General features: G+C 44.5%; 1 protein-coding gene across 3 annotated transcripts in view; it reads left to right on the top strand.

The window, feature by feature from the left end:
- GRB7 (growth factor receptor bound protein 7) overlaps positions 1-27250 on the top strand; it is a 672870-nt gene that overhangs the window by 469213 nt on the left and 176407 nt on the right. The gene's annotated exons all lie outside the window — the stretch shown is intronic.

The raw sequence follows: 27250 nt of genomic DNA on the forward strand, positions 1-27250 counted from the left end.
CATAATAACATGAGGTGGTACTTGACATATGAGAACATGAGGTGGTACCTGACACATGAGAACACGAGGTGGTACCTAACACATGAGAACACGAGGTGGTACCTGACACATGAGAACATGATATGGTAGCTGACACACGATAACACGATATGGTACCTGACACACGATAACACGAGGTGGTACCTGACACATGAGAACATGATGTGGTACCTGACACACAAGAACATGATGTGGTACCTGACACACGAGAACATGATGTGGTACCTGACACACGAGAACATGATATAGTACCTGACACACGATAACATCATATGGTACCTGACACACGATAACATCATATGGTACCTGACACACGATAACATGATATGGTACCTGACACACGAGAACACGAGGTGGTACCTGACATATGAGAACACGATATGGTCCCTGACATATGAGAACATGATATGGTCCCTGACACACGATAACACGAGGTGGTACCTGACACACGATAACACGAGGTGGTACCTGACACACGATAACATGATATGGTACCTGACACATGAAAACATGATATGGTACCTGACACACAATAACATGATGTGGTACCTGACACATGAGAACACAAGGTGGTACCTGACACATGAGAACACGAGGTGGTACCTGACACACGATAACATGATATGGTACCTGACACATGAGAACAAGAGGTGGTACCTGACACACGATAACATGAGGTGGTACCTGACACACGATAACACGAGGTGGTACCTGACACACGATAACACGATATGGTACCTGACACATGAAAACATGATATGGTACCTGACACACAATAACATGATGTGGTACCTGACACATGAGAAGAAGAGGTGGTACCTGGCACACGGTAACATGAGGTGGTACCTGACACACGATAACACGAGGTGGTACCTGACACACAATAACATGATGTGGTACCTGACACATGAGAACACGAGGTGGTACCTGACACATGAGAACATGATATGGTACCTGACACATGAGAACGTGATAGGGTACCTGACACACGATAACACGAGGTGGTACTTGACACACGATTACACGAGGTGGTACCTGACACATGAGAACATGATATAGTACCTGACACACAATAACATGATATGGTACCTGACACATGAGAACATGATATTGTACCTGACACACGATAACATGATATGGTACCTGACACATGAGAACATGAGGTGGTACCTAACACATGAGAACACAAGGCGGTACCCGACACATGAGAACACAAGGTGGTACCTAACACATGAGAACATGAGATGGTACCTGACACATGAGAACACAAGGCGGTACCTGACACATGAGAACACAAGGCGGTACCTGACACATGAGAACACAAGGTGGTACCTAACACATGAGAACATGAGGTGGTACCTGACACCTGAGAAAATGATATGGTACCTGACACATTAGAACATGATTTGGTACCTGACACACAATAGCATGATATGGTACCTGACACACGATAGCATGATATGGTACCTGACACATGAGAACACAAGGCGGTACCTAACACATGAGAACATGATTTGGTACCTGACACACGATAGCATGATATGGTACCTGACACACAATAGCATGATATGGTACCTGACACATGAGAACATGAGGTGGCCCTTCTCATCTGAGAATCTAAGCCTGCGCCTCACACCTCAGAGCACGAGACCGCACCTCAGAAAATGAGGTGGCCCTTGCCATCTGAGATCCTGAGACAGCGCCTCAGAGCACGAGACGGCGCCTCAGAGCTGAGAACATGCGGCGTACCTGTCACAACAGAACATAAGGTAATCTAACCCTTCCCACCTGAAAGCATGAGGGGGCCCTTCAAACCTGACTACGTGTAGTGGTGCCTACACCTGAAACCGTGGTCAGATGTTGAGCGCATGCGCCAGGGCTCGAGCTGGTATGAACGCAGGAGCCAGTGCCTCTTACTTGAGAGCATGACGTCGTGTTTCACTGCACGAGGCGGTGCCTCGCACCTGGGAAATGAGCTGCTGCGTCCCACGAGGTGAAATGTCTGAGTGCACGGTGGCGCCCGACACGGCACCAACATAACAGCTACACAGGCCACACCAGAAACCCACACGCCACCAGCCAAGCACAACGACGACGGGAACAGGTAATATTCTTTTTTTGTTATTTAGCTAAGCCTATATTTGCAGCTGAGACTGTACTCTGAGGTGGAGGCGGGCTACCATGCATTTGCACTTTATCTGAAAATATAATATTCCATGTCGCTTCACTGGCCTGAACGTAGTTCAGGGTGGATTTACGCACAAAGGGTTTGGTGAAGCAAACAAAATAAAGTCGCTTATGCGGCTACAAATTGTCTGTGCGATTACAGGCACACATTAAAGGATACTTTAGTTAAGAGTGTGTAGGAGGGGGCCCGGGCTCCCATTACAGCCTGCTTGGAAGCTGTCCAATAAGTAATAAAAATCTGTATCTACAAAGCGAGCCAGCAGCGCCCTCCTTTGATGTGTGGGAGCTGCAGTAAGTGCTTTGCTGGACTCCCAGCAGCAATTGCCAGCACGTGCTTTCACGCGCCCTTCTCCCAGTCACCCAGTAAAAGCTTAGATATAAACTCCCTGAAGTGCACTTGCGCACAGAGCATTGTGGCCAACTTTGGGCGGAGACCGACTCCCGGGGGTCTACTCTGCCCCGAGGGGCATCATTAGAAGGTCCCCGGAATAATCACAGGTTGCTCCGCCCCCCGGCGTTACCAATACAGGGGGCCCCCAGGTGCCTCAGGAGCACGTTAGGGGGCGGCGTTACTGGCGATGACAAATAGGACCTTGAGATCACCCTTACTAACTTTAGTCTTGACCTTCAACCCCACCCCCATCTCCTCCCTTTTAATTCCTCATTTTCCCTCCCTACATCAGGATTCCCGGGGTGGGCTGCATGCCTTTCAGGTCATGTTTTGCTTTATATTCCCCATCACTTCAGTGTGACCCTATGTCACTATGGGGGTTGGGCTCTTGGGGCCAGATGTAGGTATCCAAATACCGGTCGGTAACGGCCGAAAATACCGATATTTTCGGCCGTTACCGACCGGTATTTGGATACTGAGATGTAGGGCCACCTAAAATACAGATTCGGTAATTTTACCGAATCGGTAATTTTACCGATTTTGTAAAATTACCGAATCGGTAAAATGACCGAATCTGTATTTTTAGATGTAGGTAGCACTGTAATCAGTGCTACAGGGCTTTAAGAATTCGTTATTTACCACCAACTAGAAGTTGGTGGTAAATAATGAAAAGCCTTGAAAAAGCATTTTTTTTGCTTTTCAAACGCTGCCATGTTGCAGGCATACATGCCCTTAGGGCATGTATGCCTGCAACATGTGCACCCATACACGATTGAGGGGTGCAACAGGGTGTCAAAGTGACACCTTGCCACCCTTCAATGTTTCCCCCAATTACCGAATCGGTATTTACCGATTAGGTAATTGACATTCATTCCTATGGGTCTCCAGGCCCATAGGAATGAATGGCAATTACCGAATCGGTAAATACCGATTCGGTAATTACCGATTCTTACCGATTCGGTAATTTCAAAAGAGAAATTACCTACATCCCATTTACCTACTCCTAAATACCGAATCGGTATGATTCGGTATTTAGAGTAGGTAAATCGAGATTACCTACATCTGGCCCTTGAGAGAGGGGACTGGCCTAAAGGGCACTCGGGCAATGCCGGGTGGGCTGGTCTAAGATAAGTGTGTGGACCTGTTTATTTTTTAACAGCTTGTGCGGCGGTTGTATGGCCCGGTGGGCGCGTTTGTACTGGTGTTTTTGCCATAAACATTGCATGCAGCAAACATAAATCTATGCAGTCTCCCATACCTTGCAAAATACCCATACATCGTGTGTTTACAAGTTCAAGACAGGCCTGATTTCCAAATGATGGCCACTGTTTAGCTGTCTGGTTTACTCACACCGGCCACTTTTATTTTGGTGCCTATTTTTGTCCCTGTCTGACCCGGTCTTCAGCTATCAGAGCATTCCAGAAGCTTGACTATAAACTATTCCCTGAGCGAAAATGTCATAAAAAATGTCATGCAGCTTTGCAGATTTACTCAATAACTCCACTCCCCATGGGGCTCTGACTCGTGCAATGGCTTCCTCTCGCACAACACATACCCGGCCGAAAACTAGGGTCCCAGACACGTACTTTGGAGTAGAAGCAAAAAAGTTTACTTCAGGGGAACATTTTGCAGAGCAGGATATCACAGTACACGAATCCCTGCACATTATGGACATCTCAAGACAGATGCAAGCATCACAAAATTGACCTACATACATTTCCTACTTACAGCCCCTTGGGAAATACAGGCCGGGTCCCAGGGCCCAGCCAACATGGATTATTCGAAACAAAGAGAAACGTTTTTAAATGTTAGGGCAATGTTCTCAGTAATAACAGATTTAGGTTTGACCCTGCTGGGGCAATCCGTCACAACCTGGGAACCCCCCAATGAAACGTCTTAGGCACCAGAAATATTGTTAGAAGACCAGCTCCCCATCCCCTCTAATCAGCCCTCTCTCCAAGGAACCTTTCGTGAAGAGGGTTTTGGTAATACATTTAAAGGCACTTGAGCACCCTAGTACCACTCTTTGGCATTTTTTTAGCCCAAATCACCCCTGGAAGCGGGTGAGCGGGAGTTCGGTGATCAGTACAACGCCGGGCTTTAAGCCTACAGGCCGTTCAGCTTTTTAGCTTTCCTTCCCTCACCCCAGCTGCAAGTCTTGCAGAGAAGCAAAGGGTTCTGGGAAACCCCACATGAGGGCGGCACTTTCCCAGCCCATGCCAAATGGGATGGCCCTTAGCCCAGCATGGTGGCTCAACCAATGATGCCCCTCAACTACTCGATGGGAACTTGATCCATTAATAAAATAACACGAGGATTGGCCACGTTAGCAGCAACCATTCCTAAAAAAAATAATTCAAACTGCCATTAGAATGCTTTTAACTACTCGCACAAGTCCACCAGTAATTACATGCTCTAAAGATTGACTGGCCAATAATGCCATCAAGCGAGATATAATCACATGAAAAGCACTAGATGCCCCTACAATGCATGCATCAATCAACAAAACATCATGAACACTTCAGAGCATGCCAGCAAACGCAAATAACCCTTGCCAGCCAGTGCTTAATTGGTACAGAACTCTGGAGTGGGTGAACACTTTCTCTTCAGGGGTAACGTTGGTGAGCACAAATTCCTTCGTAAACAAACTGGGAGTTGCCTAGGAATCTAAGTTTAGCCATTATTGACCGGATTTAGAGTTGGGTGGTTATAGAAAATGATCTGATTTCTGAATTAAATTGATTAGTGCAGTTTCACCAACTTTCCAACCCTATGGTGGGGGAAATTTCACCGGTGTATTTTCCTCCTGATTTATCACTTTGTCCTAAACTAGAAGATTTTCCGTAAGCACTGAGTTCTAAATCACCACAAAATAAACTATGCTCCTCAGCTGAGTTTGTCACGTTCAAATTTACTCCAAGAAACTCAAATTCTTGCCATTGAGGTATATTCTAGTGTGTGTAATGTGTATGAAGATCACAATAAAATACTGTGCCTTTTTGAGGATGGGGTCTTCATGAAGACTGAATGCAAAATGTTTAAGAGAAGACAAGGGTACCCAATGGGTATTTAAGGACCCTGAGTACGTACTATGTATTGGTGACAATTAGCCAGATTCATGAAGCTCAATTGCGCTCGCAAATGGCCAGATTCTGAGAATCTGGCCCTTTGCGAGCGCAATTTTTGCATTTGGGATTCATCATCCCAAATGCAAAAATCGGTAAATGCGATTTCGCTAAATTGCGAGGAATTACATTTAAGGAATCTCTATTTGAGATTCCTTAAATGCAATTCATCAACCATTTCTAAATTGCGAATTCGCAATTTCGGGCCGCTATTTACCGCGAGGTCAAACCTCGTGGTAAATAGCGAAAACTTAGAAAAATGCTTTTAAATGTATTTCTCTAAGTTGCATGTTGCACACACACATGTCCTTTGGACATGTGTGTGCGCAACACCAATGTAGATGACATTTCAGGGGTGCTACAGGGTGTCCTTTGGGCACTCCTAGCACCCTTGAAATCGCATCCTTATTTGCGAATAGCAAATTGCTAATCGCAAATAAGGAATAACTCCCTATTGATTCCTATGGGCCGATTAGCAAATTGCTAATCGCAAATAAGGAATAACTCTACATTGATTCCTATGGGCCTTTAGGCCCATAGGAATCAATGGGGAGTTATTCCTTATTTGCGATTAGCAATTTGCTAATCGCAAATAAGGAATGTGTAGGAATCGCATTTTTTTTTGCGATTCCTACATGAATCCCGTTTTGCGAGTCTGTAATAGCGATTCCTTATGAATCGCTATTGAAGACTCGCAAAACGGGTCTTTGATGAATCTGGCAGATTGTCCCTTAAAACATAAAGGGAAAACAGTGATAGATATAGACCAAAATTAGTGCTATATTCAACGGTGTCCAGCCGGACACACCAGTTTAATAAGTCAATGTAAATGTTTTCAGCACAATAACAAACAACCTACAATAGAGTGGGACACAGTCCTGCATCCAGTTACATAAAACAAGGGACATGTACAAACGACACAAGGAATTTCAAGCAAACTAGAAAGGATGCTATGAATCATTCAAAATACATGAAAAGCTATCCATGACAGTATCACACAAATATAATGCAATGGTTTAAGGGTGTGAATCTGTTCCAGTTGATCGACGTTTCGATTCCTTATTAAAGGAATAATGGGATCATCATCAGGCCGGTGATGTTACATGCCTGACAGAGAGAACTGTCTAAGCTCACATGGGAGCATGGCACGGTATGGTTACGGGTGTGATTGGGAGTAGAATGCAGCTCCGTTGTGCCGCTGAGCCCAAGTATAGCAAACGGAGCACGCTATGCTCACGAGGAAGCTGATATGCAAGTTAAAGCAAGAGCAAGGAGAGTGCTCTGCAAGGTTCCTTACGACGCTCATTGCCGACGAACCGAGTAACGCTGGCGATAATGGCCGGATAGGTTGCACGGGTGGCGAGATGGTAGTGATGGAACCTTGCAGAGCACTCTCCTTGCTTTAACTTGCATATCAGCTCCCTCGTGAGCATAACGTGCTCCGTTTGCTATACTTAGGCTCAGCGGCACCCCAGAGCTGCATTCTACTCCCAATCACACCTATGACCATACCGTGCCATGCTCCCATGTGAGCTTAGGCAGTTCTCTCTGTTAGGCATGTAACATCACGGTCCTGATGATGATCCCATTATTCCTTTAAAAAGGGATCGAAACGTCGTCGACCAATTGGTCAATTTACATTGACTTTTTAAACTGGTGTGTCCGGCTGGACACTGTTGAATATAGCACTAATTTTGGTCTATATTTATCACTGTTTTCCCTTTATGTTTTAAGGACTATTTTTACCAATAGACAGAATGCAAAAGGCAGAGTTGAAGAACAAAAGCAGAAGATGTACACACAAAACATACATGTCCCGTAACAGGATAAAGCTTATGTTTCTACTCGCTAACAGCTAGGACTTTTAGCTTATGCAAGAGGACAAGGTAATGCTACTTCCGGTTCTTAATGTGCAGAGATTGGAAAATGTTCAAGGTCAGAAGAAAAAAATCAAAAGAGTCAGATGGTTGCAAAAAAAGCTCTTTGTTTTTCAGTTTTTAAAAAGTGGTTTAGCAATGTGATTTAAAGCTCAGCTGATAAATGCCATGGTAGGAGAATCACTCCACTTGAACACCTGCAAAATATATTCAAGCAAAGTTGTTGTAAAATAAACGAATTTAGTTTTATTTAAAAATATTCACATAAAGAGTTTAATATTCACTCAGCATACCACCATAAGTCTTTTTACTGTATCACTGTTGGAGGTCACTTTCTGTGCAGTAACCTGTATAGCCTCACATTACATGGGCCTTGTGCAGAAGCTACATTTGATGTAAGTCTCCTTATTATATTTCAACTGTTTGAATCTTAGAAGAAACAACAGAAAATTTCAAAATCCATTAAGCCATTAGGAATATAATCTGTCTTAAAACAAATTATAGAACAGGTTTTTATGCAAATCACTTCCATTTGAGTTTGAATAACTATTTCCCAAACCTGGACACATGGTTCACCCATATTATGCCCCATTTCAACAAATTGTTGTGCACAATTACAGCTAATGTTTGATTCTCGTCGGACAATTCAGATGTGTAATTTCCTGACAGTCTGACCAATATACATGTATTTACACTGATATTTCTTTCATAGCTTATAAAGTATTTAATGTTGTACATGCACCTTTTCTTGAGTGAGATCACTTATCACTAATAATGTTGCAGCGGTTACGTAATAAGCTTGAAGATGTTCCTAAATGTATTTCTATTATGAATTGAGTAGTGCCTCTTAGATCACATTCCACTTTGGTTATCACATCACATAGATTTCGTTTCCTGGTAAATACCAGTAATGTTTTCTCTGTGTACATTTGTGACATTTTCAACCGTTTTTAATAATTAGCCGATATTTTTCTATGATCTTTGAGATCTTGCTTGATTGTTTATTAATAGCAACTTGATTGGGCCTATTTGTCCAGAAGAATTGATTCCCTTAGATCTGGTTGTCTTGGCATTATTTACTTTTAATCCTATGGTTGATATGAATATTGTAATTTATTGATTTTCATAATGTCTTTATTTATGTACCAGGTAAATATCTGAGCTTCACACTGCCCTTTTCATCCTTAATAGCTAACTGAATTGTATATTATCCAGTAGTGAGTTTGGATGAAAGTTTGTTACTAAGAAGAGGTTATTTCAGCATGCAGGTTTTGCAGACAAGACTGCTTCTAAAACTGCTATTCCAATAACATACTTTGTCATCCAAGCAGTTGGCACGTGTTTTATCCCTCTGTGAAACTTACCATTTAATGTGCTATTTCAAGGTTTTACCAAAATTCTTGCAAAGGCACCTTTGCTTGTCTTCAAATCCCAATCAAGGCATGTATAAAAGATCTGTAACCAAACAAAAGGGACAGAGGAGCAAGTTTAACCCCTTGTATGCTGATGACGAACCCCAGCCGTCATGCACTACGGTGCTCGTGTGCTGATGACGGCTGGGGTTCGTCATGGCCCGCCCCTGTTCGTTTGTTTACCGCACAGCGGCGGAAACGGGCCAGCAGCGAAGGGGTTAAAGAGGTCCAGCATACATGCCCCACAGTTACAGTGAGCAAAATAGGGTATGGCGTTCCTCAGAATCAGAGTGAATGAGCGCTGAGATACAGGTGGGGGCTACACCAAGAGTGGTGGTCCCACCCGGAGTAGAAATAGGGGGGGTATCCCATTCCGGAGGCTCTCAAACACCTAGCAAGCTAGTTGTCATGCTTCATCTAATGAGCCTGCCCCACATCTGGTTGTCGCTGCAATACCCGACGGGCACCCAGTACGAGGTTCTTTAGCGGGGATCTTTTGTTCCTGCCATTGGGTGCAGTGGGGGTAAGGGGCCTAGTGTGTGTAGTTGTGGAGTACTTGGATTTAAACAGGTCAGTTAGTCGTAACAGTAATTTATTTGGGAAGGTAAACTGCCTGGGTAAAAACAGGAAGAGTGACAGTGAACTAGAGGTTAAGTATCTTGCTGTGTAGGCCTGTCCCGGTTCCGGCGGCAGGATAGGTCAAGAAACAGGCGTTCACTGAACGTTGGACACACATCTGTGTCCATACGACAGCCGGATTCTGCTGCAGGCTTCCTTAGACAACAATTTTGGGTACTTACCTGAAAATGTGGTATGTAGTTTTCACTTATCACGTTGTGTAGATAGTTATTTTGGACTTGAAGAAGTGCCTTGATCCTCCTGATGCTCGGAGCATGAAACATGTTGACCGTTAGAGAGTAGAGCATACACAGCTATATACTTAACCTCTAGTTCACTGCCACTCTTATAATGAAGCATGACACCTAGCTTGCTAGGTGTGTGAGAGCCCTAGTTCCGGAAGGGGATTTCCCCCCCCTGTTTCTACTCCGGGCGGGATCACCACTTTTGATATAGCTCCCACCTGTATCTCAACCTTTATTCACTCTGATTCTGAGGATCTCCATACCCTATTTTGCTCATTTATAAAAGACCACAATATATCAGTCACACTGTTGTGCACCTTTAGTAATCTTGTAATGGTGGCATATTTGGGAATTCATGAATTAAATATTTTATGTCTTCATTGTGATCCATCCCTCTTCTTCACCTTCACACATTTTGTTAAATAAATAGTTTTAATTACAACATTTTGTAATTATGCAATTCAGTATTTCAACCACTTTCAAGTATTTCTATAACCTTTGTATTATACCTCTGCATAAAACACAGAATTCTACCACATTACCAGATTTTTAATTTTGTCTGTCTACAGTTCGCTAAATATTCAGAATAATGTGGTGGTTGATATTTTGCCCCTTGTATTTTCACAGAACAATATTTATATTCTTAATACTTTTACACACAATTGTGAAATTAACTGCAACTTTAATTATTAACATTGTGCCATTATGGGATGTAATTTTTCATAGTATCTTTCTTTAAATTGTTTTTTAAAATCTACAAACATCTCATTTATCTAATTTCTGATTAGGACCTCAAAATGACTAAAACACAATTGGATAGCAAAGGAGTGAATGTACTCTAAGAGGAACATTTTTAGTAATTTCCTTCATTCATTTCTGTTACAAAAACAATTGACTTGGGGTTAAGGTTCCCCTGGGAACAGAGGAGTCTATCAATTGCAACTCCAACAATGTGGCATGCCCGATTAAGTATAAGATAAAATGTACATTAGCATGACATCAAGAAAAATAAAGACCCACATATGCGTACATAGTAGCATTATCCGCGGCAGACACATAACAACATGGCTAACCGCACACTTTATAGAGTTGAACCACATTAAAAATGACGTAAGTTGGACAATGATTGAGAAACTTGGCAATAGACCTGAACTGAAATGAAACACTTTGTTTATTTAGACCATGGTCTATAAACACTGCAAGAATCACAAAAAAAAAACAATCAGTGCATTAAAAATTCCTTGCAATAAAATTCATAAAAAAAGGTACAAAAACCAAATTCACACCAAATTCATACCCCAATAGCAGCAATTATTACATTTCACTCCGTTCAATGAAATCTATCTTTGTCTAACATTTTTTGCCTAAACTAGATGGGGAAAACTAAAAGAGGAGGAGAGATAGAATTGCTAAACCCCCTTCGAACTGTCCCTCAGGAAGGTTTTTATGCTTCTCATATAGTTCCCCAATGCGATGGCTATATCAAGATTTGTCATTTCTAATAGTATATCTATAGCTTTGGCTCTTGAGCTTATTCCATATTTTAAAAAAAATCAGACGTAAAAACAATTTCCTTAATGCTAAAACTGCGAGGCAATCAACCAATATATACAGAATATCATTTTTAGTTCCTAGGCCACATTTACAAATTCCATCAGCATATGACATTTCAGCCTTAGTTTTTCCCTCCAATAGCCATGGGTTAATTCCGATTCGTACTCTTAGTAGTTCACACCTAAGCGCATAGTTTGGCAAGGTGTCCAGGTACGAGTACCATGATTCTTTTAACCAAGCATGTCTTATCTCTTTCACTGATTTTTTTCTTGCTCAGGTATACCAAGTAATTTTTCTGTAAGGCGTAGAAGGGATACATACACACAGCAGTTAGCGAAAGTACTAGAAGTGTAAAAGTAGTTTCGCACTGGAATGCTGCGCATTGGTGGAGACATGTACATGTCAGAGTGATGGTTATTGCACCGGTAACTCGGGTATGGATAGCGTCAGCCGTTGTTTGGTTTTCACACAGGCTAGCCTTGACCCAAGTGTCACCCGTCTCGAGGGTGGCAGAGGTGTTTTTACAAACCGGGAAAAAGCTCACTGTGGGTAAATTTAGCCCAGTGAGGATTGCCGCTAAAAACATCACAGTGCCCACCAAAGATTATGGCCGGCAGTTTGAGGCGGAAATAACCAAGGGGGCCCCCGGGTGGAAGAGTTAACCGCGGGACCGGCCGCGTCCATACGAGCCAATGATACAACGCAGAGACTGAGGTTCCCTGTAAGTCACTCACGAGCGAAGGCCATCAAAGTACATTTAGCACCCCATGACTCGCTTACCTGTTCCATATTAGGGAAACGTCCAACGACCTACCCCGATCCGCTGCTTCCAGGAAGGTGCTCAAGCCTCTTCCAGTGAGGCTTTAAGTATCCTCCATGGCGGGCGTCGGTTTGGGGGTTCTGGTCGGGGTGGGGAGTGGGGTGGGAGTGATTTCACGATCCGGTGAGACCCTGGTGACCTCCTTTCCTTCCTCATTCAGCATAAATCCTACTTGCCGCAGCTCTCTTGTCCCGTGCCCTTCAAATGTGGGCATTGGGCAAATGAGAGTAAACGTTGTGCCCTATTTAGCGGCTCTCTCTTACTCAGTTTCTTACCACCTTCACCTGTTTGAATTGGTGCAAGGTATAGCCACTTGCTCTCTACTTCCTCTTTTCTTATCCCAGTTGGTACCATATATGGCTGTCTGCAATGCCTTCTGGTTCCTATCCCTGGGGGACTACCTACTTGGGGGCTTACTTCATTACAGTCAATGTTGTTGGGGTTCTTGGTCCCTAAATGTGGTAGATACCGTGCTCGCTTCTACTGGCTCATTTTGGGGTGGCACCTTTTTCTCCTGTTTTTTAAAATGCTTCCCCACAAAGTCTTTTAGTGAGCTTGAGGCCGTGCCCCCCCTTTTTGCGCTTACGCTGTTCCTTTTTCCCCTTTGTTTCGCTCCTTTTTTTGGTCCTACTCCTGGGCTCTTTATGCTCTCCACAGAGTCTCCCAGGTCTGCTAAGGACTCTTTTGGTTTCCGCTTCGGGTCCTGAGTATTTTTAGTTTTCCTGGGGGCCATTATTAATGCCTATACATGACCAAAGCTGTTGTCAGCAGTTCAAACGGTTTCAACTGTCCTCTTCTAGGATAGACCAAGCAGGTTTGAGCTCAACGACTTTTAAAGTACCAATCCAGAGAACATAGCCCCAAGCCCTCACTTACCGCTGAATGTGCCTCAGTCCAGTGCTCTCCCCATGCCCTTTCGCTCACCGCAATTGACGTCTCTGCCTTATTTCTGTCTCTTTATCCAGAGTTCTTATTATATTTATATTTTTATTTGTATTTATAAGCTGGGTCCTTACTTCCACCTCCCGGTATCCTCAGTGCTGCTGCCTGGGCTTCACTGCGGGCGCCTTTCAGCACAGGTCCGGACCCAGGACAGAGCGGGAGCACTCTGAGCCAGCGTGCATTTCGACAGGGGCGGCCTTAGGTATGTGCAAGCTGTGCACCTGCACAGGGCCACCAAACCCCAGGGGCCACCAATCCAATATATATCCTTAAAATAATAATCCTTTGAGGATGGATACATATTTGCGTGGTGGCCCCTGGCAGGGATTTGGCGGCCTCCGGCTCTGTTCCACTTCCAAACATCCTGACTCCCCCCTCTTCACTGGCCTCCGCGCTCCGCCCCGCCCGACCCCTTCTTCCGGGGCCCCCTACCTACGCTCCCTGCCCAGGGCCACCATGAGCCTAGAGCCACCCCTGATTTCGACACTGGGGGGGGGGGTCTCCCCCTCGCAGCAGCGGCTGGCCCCACTGTGGCGGCTATTCCTGCGGCGCAGTTTTGTATTTTGTGTATTCCTCAGCATCCTGCGCCGGGCGGTTTTTGCTTCGGCGGTCTCGGCCGCTGTCTCGTCCTCGGCTTCGGCGGTTTCCGCGTCAAGGCGTTGGGCGGGGCTGCATGGGTCAGCACGGCACTGCACAATCAGAGGAGCGCACTTGAATAGACCTGGCATGACACATTCTTTCCTTGAATGGGAACAATGTTGGGTCTATAGCTAAAATAAACTTTTGTTGGATTGAATGATGACATACCTCAGACGCAACTGACCAACTCAATATAAGCTGCTGCGTTGGTATTCTTTATGCTATATCTTGCTTCTGGGATGCTCTTATTTGCCAGGACCTGCTGGCACTGTTGGGGGGTTATATCTTTGGCATTCAGTTTACTTCCATTAAAACCAAGGGAGAACCGTTGTATCCCTTGACCGCTGGGGACTACATGTCCCAGAATCCCCTCTGGCACATGCACCTGTGGCCACTTACTGCTATGTAGGTGCTGCAGCCCAGCTGGACTGGGTCTATCTTGGTGTTCTTCATGCAATATGCTGCTGCTGGGATGCTCTTCTTTTCCAGGACCGCTGACACCTTTGGGGGGCTGCATCTTTGACATCTTCTGGCATCCAGCTTACCTGCATTAAACCCAAGGGAGAGCCATCATGTCCTGCCACCGTTGGGGACTACACGTCCCAGAATCCCCTCTGGCACCCGCACCTGTGGCCACTTACTGCTATTTAGGTGCTGCAGCCCAGCTGGACTGGGACTATCTTGGTGTTCTTCATGCAATATCCTGCTGCTGGGATGCTCTTCTTTTCCAGGACCGCTGACACCTTTGAGGGGATGCATCTTTGACATCTTCTGGCATCCAGCTTACCTGCATTAAACCCAAGGGAGAGCCATCATGTCCTGCCACCACTGGGGACCACACGTCCCAGAATTCCCTCTGGCACCCGCACCTGTGGCCTCTCAATGCTATTTAGGTGCGCTGCAGCCCCGCTGAACAAGGGCTGCGTTCGTGTTCTGCGTGCTATAGCCTGCTGCTGGGACGCTCTTCTTTGCCGGGACTCGTTGATAGAGGCTGGCGAAGGGTTGTTGGCTCTATCGTCTTCAGGAAGAGGGTTTGTTCTGCTTTTTAGGACCAAGGCTCTGCCCAACTGTTAAAACCTGCGGATAACTGGAATCCACAGAGGAAGGGTGACCATTGAGTGCACCCAGATTGAACAAGACTAAAGTTTTGACTACTAGGGAGTCAGACTGTCTGCCAACCTGTCCTGTTGCCCTCAAGTGGCCAAAAGCAAAACCACAATTACCCAAAGGGCAATGGCAATTGGGAGGAAACTAAAGTCTATTTCTGGTGTATTTGTGTCCCCTGCTCTCAAAGTATATAGAGCCACAGCTTTGGCAGCAGCCTCTTACAGGGCTGAGTCGTGGGGCTATACCAACGTGGATGTGCTAACGCTACCAGAAAATAAATTAATTAGGGCTTTATTTAATTTACCAGCAAGTACTCCTCTTTCACCATTGAGATTTGACCTAGCACTTAATAGTTTTCATCTGGTAATTGCCCTAAAACGGTTGCTGTATTGGGTACAGCTTTGGTCTTTGGTAGAGCTGGAATCTTATAGGTCACTCCAAGTTGAATTCATTTCATGTGATAAACAAGTCCGTGCCCCATGGCTGTAATATGTCAAGAATCCATGTGGAATAGTTCATTTTAGCAGGATAGCCAAGCTGAAATATCCAAGGGTACAATTGAGAAATTAAAAACTCATTTTTGGGAGATTGTGACAATGCACCTCTGGAATGACCATGCAGAAGGGACCATATCAGGGCAAGTTTTGCTCCATAAATGTACACCTAGTTTTGAGCAATATATGGACAGAATCTACCCATTTCAAGCCAAACGATTATATGTGCTATTCAGATGTGGTGTCCTACAGTTAAGATCACTTACCCGAAAATTGGACAAGACAGGATGTTAGTCACTGTTGCCCTTACTGCCCACAATGTATATAGACTGAGGCACATGTCCTCTTTTTCTGCCCGAAGTGTATATTGCCTCGCAAGGAATGGATTATTGCTCTTTGTAAGAACATTAAATGAATGAAAAAATTAATTAATTTAATAACATGCCCGAATCTCCCCCTCCCGGGTATCTCGGCGCACAGTCAGTACAAAAGGTTAGAGCTGGATCTAAAACAGAACTGTTTTTAGTGCTTTCCTAAATGTATTATAATCAGGAAAGGTTCTAATATAAAATGGGAATTTGTGCCAGATGGTAGGGGCCAGATAGGAAAAAGATCTCCACCGCATCTGGACTGTCAAATACGAGAGACTGACGGTAATTCCTCATCACTAAAACACAAATTTCTAGCAGGGTAATATCGTTTGAGCCTCTGACAGAGATACTCAGGACCGTTGCCAGCCGGGCTTGTAGGTTAAGCATCACATTTTGAATATTATCCTATTCTTTACTGGCAGCCAGTGAAGAGATTTTAGAAGGCAAGCAGAAGCCGGTCTGGGTGGTTGATTACAAATCAACCGTGCTGTTGTGTTTTGCACAATCTACATTTTCGACAATAGTGACTTTTGTAAGTGTAGAATGTGGAAGCAAGTGCCTGTTGTAGATAAGACTTGGTATTTTATTCTAAGTTCCTGATCTACGTTGATTCCTAGTTTTCTTTACCACCTTGCTCCGGATGGGGGCCTTGTTTAGCTCTGGTGGCCTCTAATCTGAAGTCCACAGAGTTTGTGCATTCACAAACAGAACAATCTCTGTTTACATCGGGTTCAGCTGAAGGAAATTATCCAACATCCATTTGACAATCGCCTACATGTCACCCAAGAAGCGATACTACACTTTGTGAAAATCACCATCAAAGGACAATACCAGCTGAATATAGTCCGCGTATTGCAGGATCTCAAACCCATGTACTCTGACGACTATAGCAAGGGGTGCCACATAAATGGTAAATATCATAGGGCTCAGGCATGGCCCTTCTAGACCCCTTTATCGACCCGCCTGGGCTTGGCTTTGAAAGCTCCCAGCGAGGACTTCTGCTTTCCATCTTTCAGGAAGTCCTGGAACCAGGCCAGGGCAGACCAGTCAAACCCAACTTCTTGAAGTCTTTAAAGTAGCTTAACATGGGACACAGTATCAAATGTTGCAGATCGGTCTAAGAGCACGCGCGTAGCAGGTTTACCAGGATCTTGCGAGCAGCTGATGATGTCCATCACGGCAAGCAGGGCCGATTCGGTGCTATGCTCTGCTGTGAAACCGGATTGTAAAGGATCCAAGATTTTATTCACTTCAAGATAATCAGTCAGTTGTTTGTTAATTAGAATTTCCAGCAGCTTGCCCAGGCACCGAAGTAGTGAAAATGGGTCAGTAGTTTGAGGAACATAGATGGATACATGTTGCTCATCTTTTGGATAGGTACGATATGTGCCCATTTCTAGGCTATGGGCATTTTTCCTGACGCAATATATTAAATCTAGTTTTCAAAGTTGGCAATCTGGAAACGGATCAAGGCATGATCAGTCCATGTGAGCTGGAGTGGTGGTTCACAAAGTATATAATTCGAACAATGGTGTGAGGCATTATCAGGGATACCTTAAGTATTTTAAAGAGCAACAAGTAAGGACATATTGTGTTTGCGATCTCCCAATACCTGCAAATGAGCATGGAACATTAGAATAAAGGCGATGAGCCTGATTGCTCCCTAACAATACTGTAAAGGGTATAGTTAAAAACTGTTTATTTTTACTATTATCTTGAGATCACTGAATGCCAGGAACAATAGTCACAATAGTAATACAATATATGTGATTTTAGTGCTGTGGTATACAGAGAACGAGGCTACATTGCTACCTCTACCACAGAACATATCACTGTCTAAAAGCTGAAATGACTTGGCAGTGGTTTCAAATAGATTTGGCACAATGCACTTTATAAGAACTATGGAACGCATATTTTATCTTTTAATGCTGAAACCTTGTTTTTGCTTAAATGCTCATTTTTTATGTTTACTTAATTGGTTGTTGAACTTTTATGGCTGTTTCAGTCGAAATAAAGTTTGTTGAATTTAATTGAACTTCACATTAGGTATACAGTATACACAACAATGACGCTAACTTCCAGGCCACTAGAAACTGTTGGTCCTCTCTTTGTTTCTAGAAAAAATCCAGTCCACATAAGGTATACAGTATACACCACAATGAAGCTAGTTTGCAGGCGACTAGAGCCTATTGGTCTGCCCGCCCCCTTTTTATTAAAAGATATAGGGTTGGTCCTCCTATAGATGGGTGCCTAGGAACAGTCAGAGCTCACTCCCAGTATATAATTATAAAAGGGCACACAAACTACAAAGGGGCTGTAACTGTTGAACACACACAAAATGTGTAAATAAATGTAACGTTCTGCTCAAGGCAATAACCATGTTTATTAGTCATGCTCTGTATGTGTCTTAGTTTAAGCCTCACACGAATAAACTGTGATGAATTAAAGGACACAAGAAGATTAAAGCACTCAGTTCTTGACCACAGAGCTTTTCCTGGTAACATACCACTGTTATTAGATAGCCCTTGTCAGATGCACTGGCATTAAACCTTCTTGAGAAGGTAATTGTTTAATTGAAAACAATATGATGAGAAGCCTGGGAGCTGTAACTACAATTCCCATGATGCAATAGTGCGACGCCCTACGTTACAGCGTGCGACCTGCACAGATCGCACCCAGTGCAAACGCTAAATACTGTATACAGTGCAGTTTTGATTTAGCAGCATAGAGGAGAAGGGGCCCAAATAGGTGCATAGGCGACATGATACCCTTGATGATGTGAATAGCACATTATAGTAAGAGCGAATGAAGCTCTTTAAGGTAGGAACAATGACTGATTGCAAATTGTTCTCTTTATCCTTTACTGTTAACTGCAGTGTGTGATTACAGGGACATGTCTCTCACTCCTCCAGTTTAGCTCGACTTCCTGAAATGTCAGGGTAGGTGCTTCATGTTTGGTGCCATTTTATATCCTCGACAGAACTGGACAGTACACCTACCTGACCACAGTGCATGTATTTACATGTTTTGCATGTGTCTCATGTCCTCATCATGTGCCAATGGAAACTCTCACATGCTATAGATAAAGGCAATAAGTCACCAACGTAAGATAACACTCCTACGATGACTCTATTGTTGGTTCCTTTCACAATTTGATACTTTATTCTATACCCCCCACACACTGAGTGAGCTGATAATGCATTGACAAGTAAATAATGATCTACATTATACATAAGTCTATCGTCTTTTTTATTTTACAGGACCCAAGGTGATTACATCCAGGGAAGGGGGGCAAACGGGTCCTTCTTGCTTGCGTTAAGTATATATATATATATATATATATATACATATATATATATATATATATATATATATATATATATATATATATACACACAGTATATCATGGTTTGTCCTGAGTAGGGTCCTAAAGAAAGCCCTGGACTCTTAGGGCTCTCACATAGGGTGAAACATGTCGACTTCACATGGGTTGTAGGAACATTATTTCTATAGGCACCCCTTCTTAATGTTTTTAATGCTACCAGGAACACCAGTAATAAAGGGATACCTAGCTGTTCTGAGATATCTTGAAGTATCTTAAGTGCGCTCTGGAATATGGTGAACCCCATCCTGGTTTTTAGGGACCAGGACGAGATCCAATGATGAAGCATGACATAAATAGGGTGTGTGAAAATCTTACAAAAATCAAGGATGTTGTGGATTTATGGTAACACAGGAGGACACTAATGTATGAAATTATTCCTTTTTGTTAGGACACTGTGTTGTGTCTTGTAACAAAATATCTAGGTAATCTTACCCAAGTTCCTCCTCCATTTTGTACTGCTGTATAGACAAAAGGAAGCCAACATGGATTCCCTGCTGCACATAGCCAACCATGCCCACAGGCTTCCCACTAACCTTGCGCCATGCACAGGGCATGGGTCCATGTTCCACAGAGCCATGCAGGGGGCACTTCTATTCTAACAGGGATCAATGACCGGGGGAGGTTTTTTGGGGGATTTCGAAGAGAGGAAGTTGAGCACGGCTAGACGCCTACGGAGGTCCGCAAGGGCCACCTGCAAAGAAACAAAGGCACGCAGTGGTTTCACATGCAAGGCTAGTTTAATTAGAAGCGCAGTCAGACGTGAAATCAAGATAGATTGAGATGCAGTAATGCCTGTTACCGCTGAGCTCAGCAGCTTTCACAAGGCAGGTTAATCATACACAGATTGAAGCCACTGAACAGACCGTAACTTATCGGGTGAGGAGGGGAGTGTCCATAGTGCACCGTGAAAAGGGAGGGGACTACCTCTGCCCCCTTGAATCAGAGCCATCATCCTGGATAACTGGATACTAAAAGCAACCATTCCTTGAGGGGCTTTTAAATAGAAACTGGTTTTCCAACATTTAAGGGGAAGAGGAAGTGACATCACACATCCACTGACCTCCCCTGATAACGTCATATAGTGGACTTCTTGTGCTCAGGAGCTATGGGTAATGTAAGGAGTAGAAACTATAGTAAGTAAACAGTGCTCCTACATACATGCATGCCCCCAAGACCAGGGATACCAAAGGGCAAGTCTGGGCTATCATCTGATTCCCCTAATTAATGTTTACAGAGATTTAGAACGCCCCACCTTTACTTGAATACCCCTCGTTGCTTACAAGCAGCTCCCGACAAGGCGAAGAGAGGTTAAGTCAGAAGGACTGTGTATGTTGGAGGATGAAACACCCTCTAAGGGCTACCAAACGAAGTTACGCAATGATGAAACAGTAGGACACAGCAGTTGAAGATGGATGCCATGTGGTTCTAAAAACAAATGCACCTTTATTTCCTTTCTCAGATTGGCTGGCGAACGCCCCCTCCAGTTTCAAGGGACCAGAATGCAGTACAAGTGATGGGGTTATCATAGTGTCGCCCACAAGCAGCATCCAACGGCGGATGCTCTTTGGCCTAGTGACACAGCAATAGTCTACGTAGGATTAGGGAGAACTGAGGGCTCTGGTTTGGTTATGGGCAAACGCTGGGCATGAGGGAATAAGTATGTGTGGGATGGGGGATTGTAAAACTCAAAAAAGTTATGGGTGGAATGCTTACATTAAGCTCATCAACTGGTACAGCGTATTATAGCGGATTGTACCACTGCAGACAGAGACCAACCTTATGCAAATCATCTCTAGCCCTGCTCCAATAGGAATGGTCCAGCCCCAACGACTAGGACAGATGCAAACCCAGACCAGTTTTGGCATTGTTGGGCACATCAGTCAAGAGACGCTTGAGACCCAAACGGAAGCTGGACAGGAAAAAGTCCTGGAGTAAATACTAGTGGCAGAGTTTGAATCAAGCATGCCAGCCACAATTTTCTTGTTTCTTCAGGTTGAGGAAGGTGTCCACCTTTAGATTCTTTTTGTTGATCTCTGAAAAGGTCTCGGAACATAAGGCTTTCAATTGGACAGTTATTGTGAGACACGGTTTCACAATTAACAGATGGATGAATGCGCACTATAGCTCAAAACACCCTAGCTTGCAGCATTGGACTCTCATTTTAAGTTAAAAACAATACTACTTTCCTGCTGTGAGCCATCAAAGTATTTATCGAGCACAGTACCCCCCATAAAAAGTTCCAGAAGAACAAGCATCTAGGTCCGTACTGTCGGAGGTCGCTACCATAATGGTCTCATTATGACTGCCCCAGATGAAGATGAGAGGGTGCTGGGGGGCTTGAATCCCTCATTTTGGTTGATATCCTCACATCTGAATTTGGGGATTATGATTTTTTTCCCCTGGAATGGGCAGTACCATGTGGACTGGGAAATTCTGCGTGTCTTTCCATGTTTTCGGAAAAATAATGGGTTAAACTCCGCACCCACTTATCACCTGTGTGGCAGCTTTCTTTGGGAAAGCGGTGAGGATGGCTGGGGAAGAGAGGAGGGGTAGGGCAGCTGTGGAGGGAGCTGGTGGGAGCTTTCACACGCCCCCTTCTGTGAAGGAGCAAGATTCAAAATCTTAAACTGTGACTGAGGACATGGTGAACTTCTCGCCACTGAAGCCAGTAGTGGCTGAAGACATAAAGCATGGCGTAGAGTTGGCTGGTAATGGAAAATCATCCAATTTCTGGAGAAAGTGCTAAGCTGAGCCGAATCGATTGATGGAATTTCCTTTACCACTGGCAAACTCTAAATTGGGCCCATAGTCACTAGTCAGATTGTTTAGAGCAAACGGATGCGAAGCAGTCTGCAGAGGATGATGTAGCGAGTGCAGCAGTCATATACCCCAACTACCCCTTATGTCGTCTGACCCTGGTGTAGCAGGCAGGGTCATTCAGGGACAGGAAATAGGCTCTGGGCACCTAATTAAAAGTGATCCCATTTAGTGCATCAGATAGCTCAAAAATGTGGCTTGGATTTGTAAATCAGGCAGTTTTGAACTTGATGTATATGTGTAATCAGTAGCAGCTGCTATCGAACCCGGGTGGTGGGGCAGGGGTAGCGGGGCCGAAAAAACCAAAACAAAACACTTACCTGTGACGGCCGGCCAGCCGCAGCCTCTGCTCCGTCCTCTTCTTCCTTTTTCCAGTCTGCAGCAAGATGCAAGAAGCACCCTCCCAGCCTCCCGATAGCCAATTAGAACACTGCCATGCAGCGTTGTTATTGGTCTGAGCGCCGTTGATTGGCGCTCAGCCAGGGAATGGGGACATGGGCATGTTCTCCACGCAGGCTGTAATGCAGCCTGCATGTAGAGGATGCAAGTGCGCAATAATGTTTGGCCGGCCAGAGAGGGCCGACCAAAGAGTCATGCGCACTTAGGAGTAGGCAAACCACTTCTCCCCTGCTTCTCTGTAGTCGAAGCAGCCCCTCCCCGTCCCGAAAGCTGCTGCAGCCGAAGAAATCATAACATTAGTTATTTTATGTTTCCTTCACTTCACTACTGTAAAGCAGTGAGGCGACGCTCCTCCACCTTAGCGGAGGAGCCGCCACTCTGTGCAACATGTTGTATATGTGTTTCGCAAGATGCGGAAGGATGCCTGCATCTGTGCTTTTTGCAGGCAATGTTTGTGGTAGTATCGGGAAAATCAATAGTAAAAATAAAAACTGGCCCAGCATACCATAAAACAGGCCCACAAACAGATAAAACACCCGCCCAAACTGACCTATCAGACCAGCCCATCGGGCACTGCCTGATTACCCTATTGACCAGTTGGGCCCTGGTGGGAGGTTTGGGTCTTGAGACCTTCCTCTACACCCAGGTTGTTGTCAGTGGGCCATTTAATTTAATGTGTGAGGGTAACCTGATATTTCAGGCATGTTTTGGTCTCCATGCCTGTGAGTATGCGTATGTGTGTTTTGAGGGGCATGGATGCTGTGCTCCACTGGTGTGGTCTGTTGTCTTGTCACGGGTACTTGTTAGACAAAACTCACCTGAGAAGACAATTTGTTACTGGTGTGGTGTGGGGGGCATATTAATGTTCCTGAAAATTGTAATTTTGTTTTGGGGTAAAAGTGTGGTAATTGTGGTTTATAAAGGGACCCTGAGGGATGTACTGTGATCTTGAAACTTAGTACAACGTGAACATGTATCCTGGGCTTCAAGTGGGATGAAAAAGGGGCGTGGCCGATGTATTTAAGGGCGAGGCTTAAAACACATAAGCTAAAAACCCGTGCTTAGCATAGTGTGTTGCCCGACTGGTATGTTGTTGTTTCTGTCATTGCATCCAGATATATAATGTAGCAATTAACAATACACCTACAAAAAGCCAGGACTATTGGCTTTGCCAGTGGTTTGTTAGTTGCATCAGATAAATAAGCAACAACTATTGCTTCATTGTTTCTAATATTAAAAATGCTTCAGTTTTGAAGTGATGAGACTGTGAAAGAACTATAACCAGTCTCTTTGAAGTTGCATCAAAGGCAGTGAAGGGTGGCACAGCTGCATAGTTAAGATTTTTTTTGTACCCTGAGGGTGGGGGCAAAAATGGAGAGGCCGATGGGGACCCGTCTCAGCACCTGCTTTTTAGAACTGCCGGGGCTGAGCACCGGCAGGACCTGGCCCATCTAAAGTCTGCATGTATCTGAATCAGGACTGGGCCAACAATCCCGCAGCCCACCAACAAGCCACTACGCACCCTGGCCTTTGTGGGCGGAGCGAAAAAGACCCCTATAGTTGATATTGTTAGAGTTCAGCTACTAGGGCGCTTGCGCAGTGTCGGCACAAACATGATTGGCAGGGCTTCTGTTTTGGTTGGCATTCTTGCCTGGCTGGTGGTTGTTTGCTATCCGTTTGGTTACAGTTTAACCCAGGCTGGGACGCTTGACCGGGAGGGCTCGGCCTTGCACAAGTGCCTCCTTGAAATAATAAATGCTGAGACAGCGTAACGCATGCCAGCCTCATAAAAACATAAACACAGCGCTGGCACCAGCTATGTGCCATCAACTTGTATCCCGATAAACTGTTTCTCTAGCAATTTCTATGTAATGTCACCCGATAAGGGGAGATTAGGGACCTTATCATATAAAGTGAGCGTTGGAAATTTTAAGGCGTGGTTTGAGCCACAGCTTTGGAATGGCTGGTGTTTTCAGAGCTAAAAGCTGTAATAGCAGAATGTTACCACCTTAGATCAGTGTCGGACTGGTAACGCGGGCCCTCGGGCAATGCCCGAGGGGCCGGTATCCGAATTCCAGCTGTGGGCTGCTTTTTTGAGCAGCATGGGCGGCCGATTTGGGTTGTGTCCGCGTTGTTCGATGCCACCAGCGGCCCAGTGGGTGCCTGAGTGGCCTTTCTGGAGGCAGATGGGCGCCTTTACCTCCCTTTTATCAACGGCAGAGGTGTGAATGAGCGAAATTAGATTTCTATAGTGCGTAGCTACCCTGAGGCCTCCTAGCGCTTATGAAACGGACAACCCAGATAGGCACGTCATGCTAATGCGAAGTACTGAAAAGATGGGTTTTGAGAAGTTCACGGAAGGCCAGTATGTTAGGTTCCCCTCGGAGAGTAGGGGGGAGAGAAAGGTGTCACTCCCTTTCTCTCGCAGGGCCGGCCCATTAGTGTATGCATATTGAGCGGGGGCAGGGGACCTGAGAAGTGGCCTCACTTGTTTTCAGGTGTGTTTCACCAGTGTAAAAGAATCTGTGCTTTTTTTTTTTACAGCCCCCCCCCCCCCCCCCCCGCCCTTTTTATATAAAATTTCGGCGAAGCCGTGTTTTGCGGAATAGAAATATGCAAATGTGAGCCACTTATTTTTGCGTGTCCGGGCCGATTTTTTATCCCAATCCAACCCTGCCTTAGATGGTGGTAAAAGGTTGTTTGTCCATGCGCTGCGCCTCATAACTGATAAGCGCACACAGCCGGACCTCACACGCAACACGGAAACACTTCCCACTCAGGACCAAAACAAAGACAGCATCCTTCCAACCACACACCCTACACGGTGTACCACGCCATTCTTGTGGACAAGTACGTCAGCGCACCACTTTGGGGTAGTAAGTGCTATATAAATGTTGCAATACAATAGGATGAAACTTTGAAGGAAGGGGAAGCCATGGTGGCCAGGTTAATCAAGTCGGGCTCAGCACCTATGAGTAGTTTCATGGGGAGCTAAGATGACGAGCGTTCCCTGCAGGATGCCCTCAGTCACGTGCATGGGGGTCTGCGGAAAAGACCCTGGAATAGAAAAACTCACCCTAAGTCACGACCAATAAATAAGCAACTAGTTTATTTTGTGTAGCACCTCTTATATATGTGCAACTTTTAATATATAAACCAATGCAGGAATCAAAGAGATGTATGGCCATATTTCGTTTTCCTTAGTGCCCTGAAGAGACCTAACGACTGTTTCAACTCTATAAAAAAAAGCCAGATATTATCCCAAATAAAAATGTGACCTGAACATTTTATATTTTCCAGGTTCTGAGGAAGCGTTATTAAGAATGAGTTAAAATGACGTTTAAAACAAGGGTCACATTTGCTTGGTGTATTTCAAAAGGGCAGTTTGTCAAGAACATAAGTGAATGTTTTCCCTCAGATGTTGTAATGCTTGGGGGCCTGGTCTGGTGGCTCAGTGGAATAATGCGTCCACTGTAGAGGCCTGACCTGTGTTTGACCTCCTGGGCACAGGCTCAAATCCCGGTGGGTTCACCTAGCCTTTCATCCATCTGAGGTCGATAAAATGAGTAGCGTTGTGTTGGGTAACAATAAGAATCTGTTATTCAGCGCCAAGATGCCTATCGGTGAACGTGCGCTTTACAAATACACGTTATGGGTGCTGAAGGTCTGAGCACATTGAACTACAGCCTTAAATGTTTTTGACACACAGCCTCCGTCCTCTTTAGAAATGCTGACCACTCTTTCACACCTCTTAAAAGCAGGTGCCTGGCAGTATATGAGCCTCTCACATGTCCAGCCAGTAAACAGTGTGAAAGGTCCTGTCCCAATTCTTGGCCACTATTCATAAATTATTAGTGAAGCACAAAACCCACCCGCAGTTATAACCTAGCAGCCACGTGTGCAGAAGCATCTGTTGGCGTCCCTACGCTAAGCATGGAGCACACGACAACATAATGACAACACAAACCAAAATAACAGCACAACAAAAATATAAACGGACTCCATATAATAAAGCATATAAAAAGAACAGCCACAACACAGTACACTAATACCACTCCACATCAAAAAACAACACAATTTTAAATTTGAGCTGATGTGTTGGTGTATTAGTATGTTGTGTTGGTATGTTGTGTTAGTATCATATGTTGTATTTGTTGTTGAATTGCTGAGATGGATTTGTGTTGTTATTTTGTTGCATTTTGTTGATGTGCTGTATATTGGTTGTATTATTGTTGCATTGCTGTGTTATGTTGTACTGCTGTTAGTGTGATATGTTGTTTTAATATGATGGTGTGCTATTGTTGCTCCTCAACTGCATTTTTTGAGTGAAATATGCACATATTTTCCTTTCATACATTACTACCTCTAAAAATATGCTTATATAAAGGAATGGAAAAACATGTTTGCACTAAGCACAGCCTCACACCGCCAAGCAATAGTGCCAACCCAAACTTTTTGGGGGTTTTGATTTACTCCATCAAATAGAATTTGTTGTTGGGAAGGAAATGTCTTCTGCATGTTGCATGGGTATGTTTTCCTGGCCTGAATGCCCACCACCTACATGTGAGACTGGTATCCTGACTTTTATTTTTGGCACTGGTGTTATGCAAATGTAGTGTGCAAGCGGAGGCCTGGGCCTGTCCCTGACCATGTGATGTTGGGACTTATCCTGTTACCTGCATCACATAGTTTACAGTGATACTCTCCCTGACCTGGTTGTATTATATAATGTAGGTGGCAGCGCACTATGTTTTCTGATTTCTAGTGTGACCGCTCTTTTTTCTCTGTGTCAGTCAGAGCATGATCTACTGACCCCTCCAAACCAAAA

Source organism: Lissotriton vulgaris, chromosome 5 (assembly GCF_964263255.1).
Source record: "Lissotriton vulgaris chromosome 5, aLisVul1.2, whole genome shotgun sequence".
Lineage (NCBI taxonomy): Eukaryota > Metazoa > Chordata > Amphibia > Caudata > Salamandridae > Lissotriton > Lissotriton vulgaris.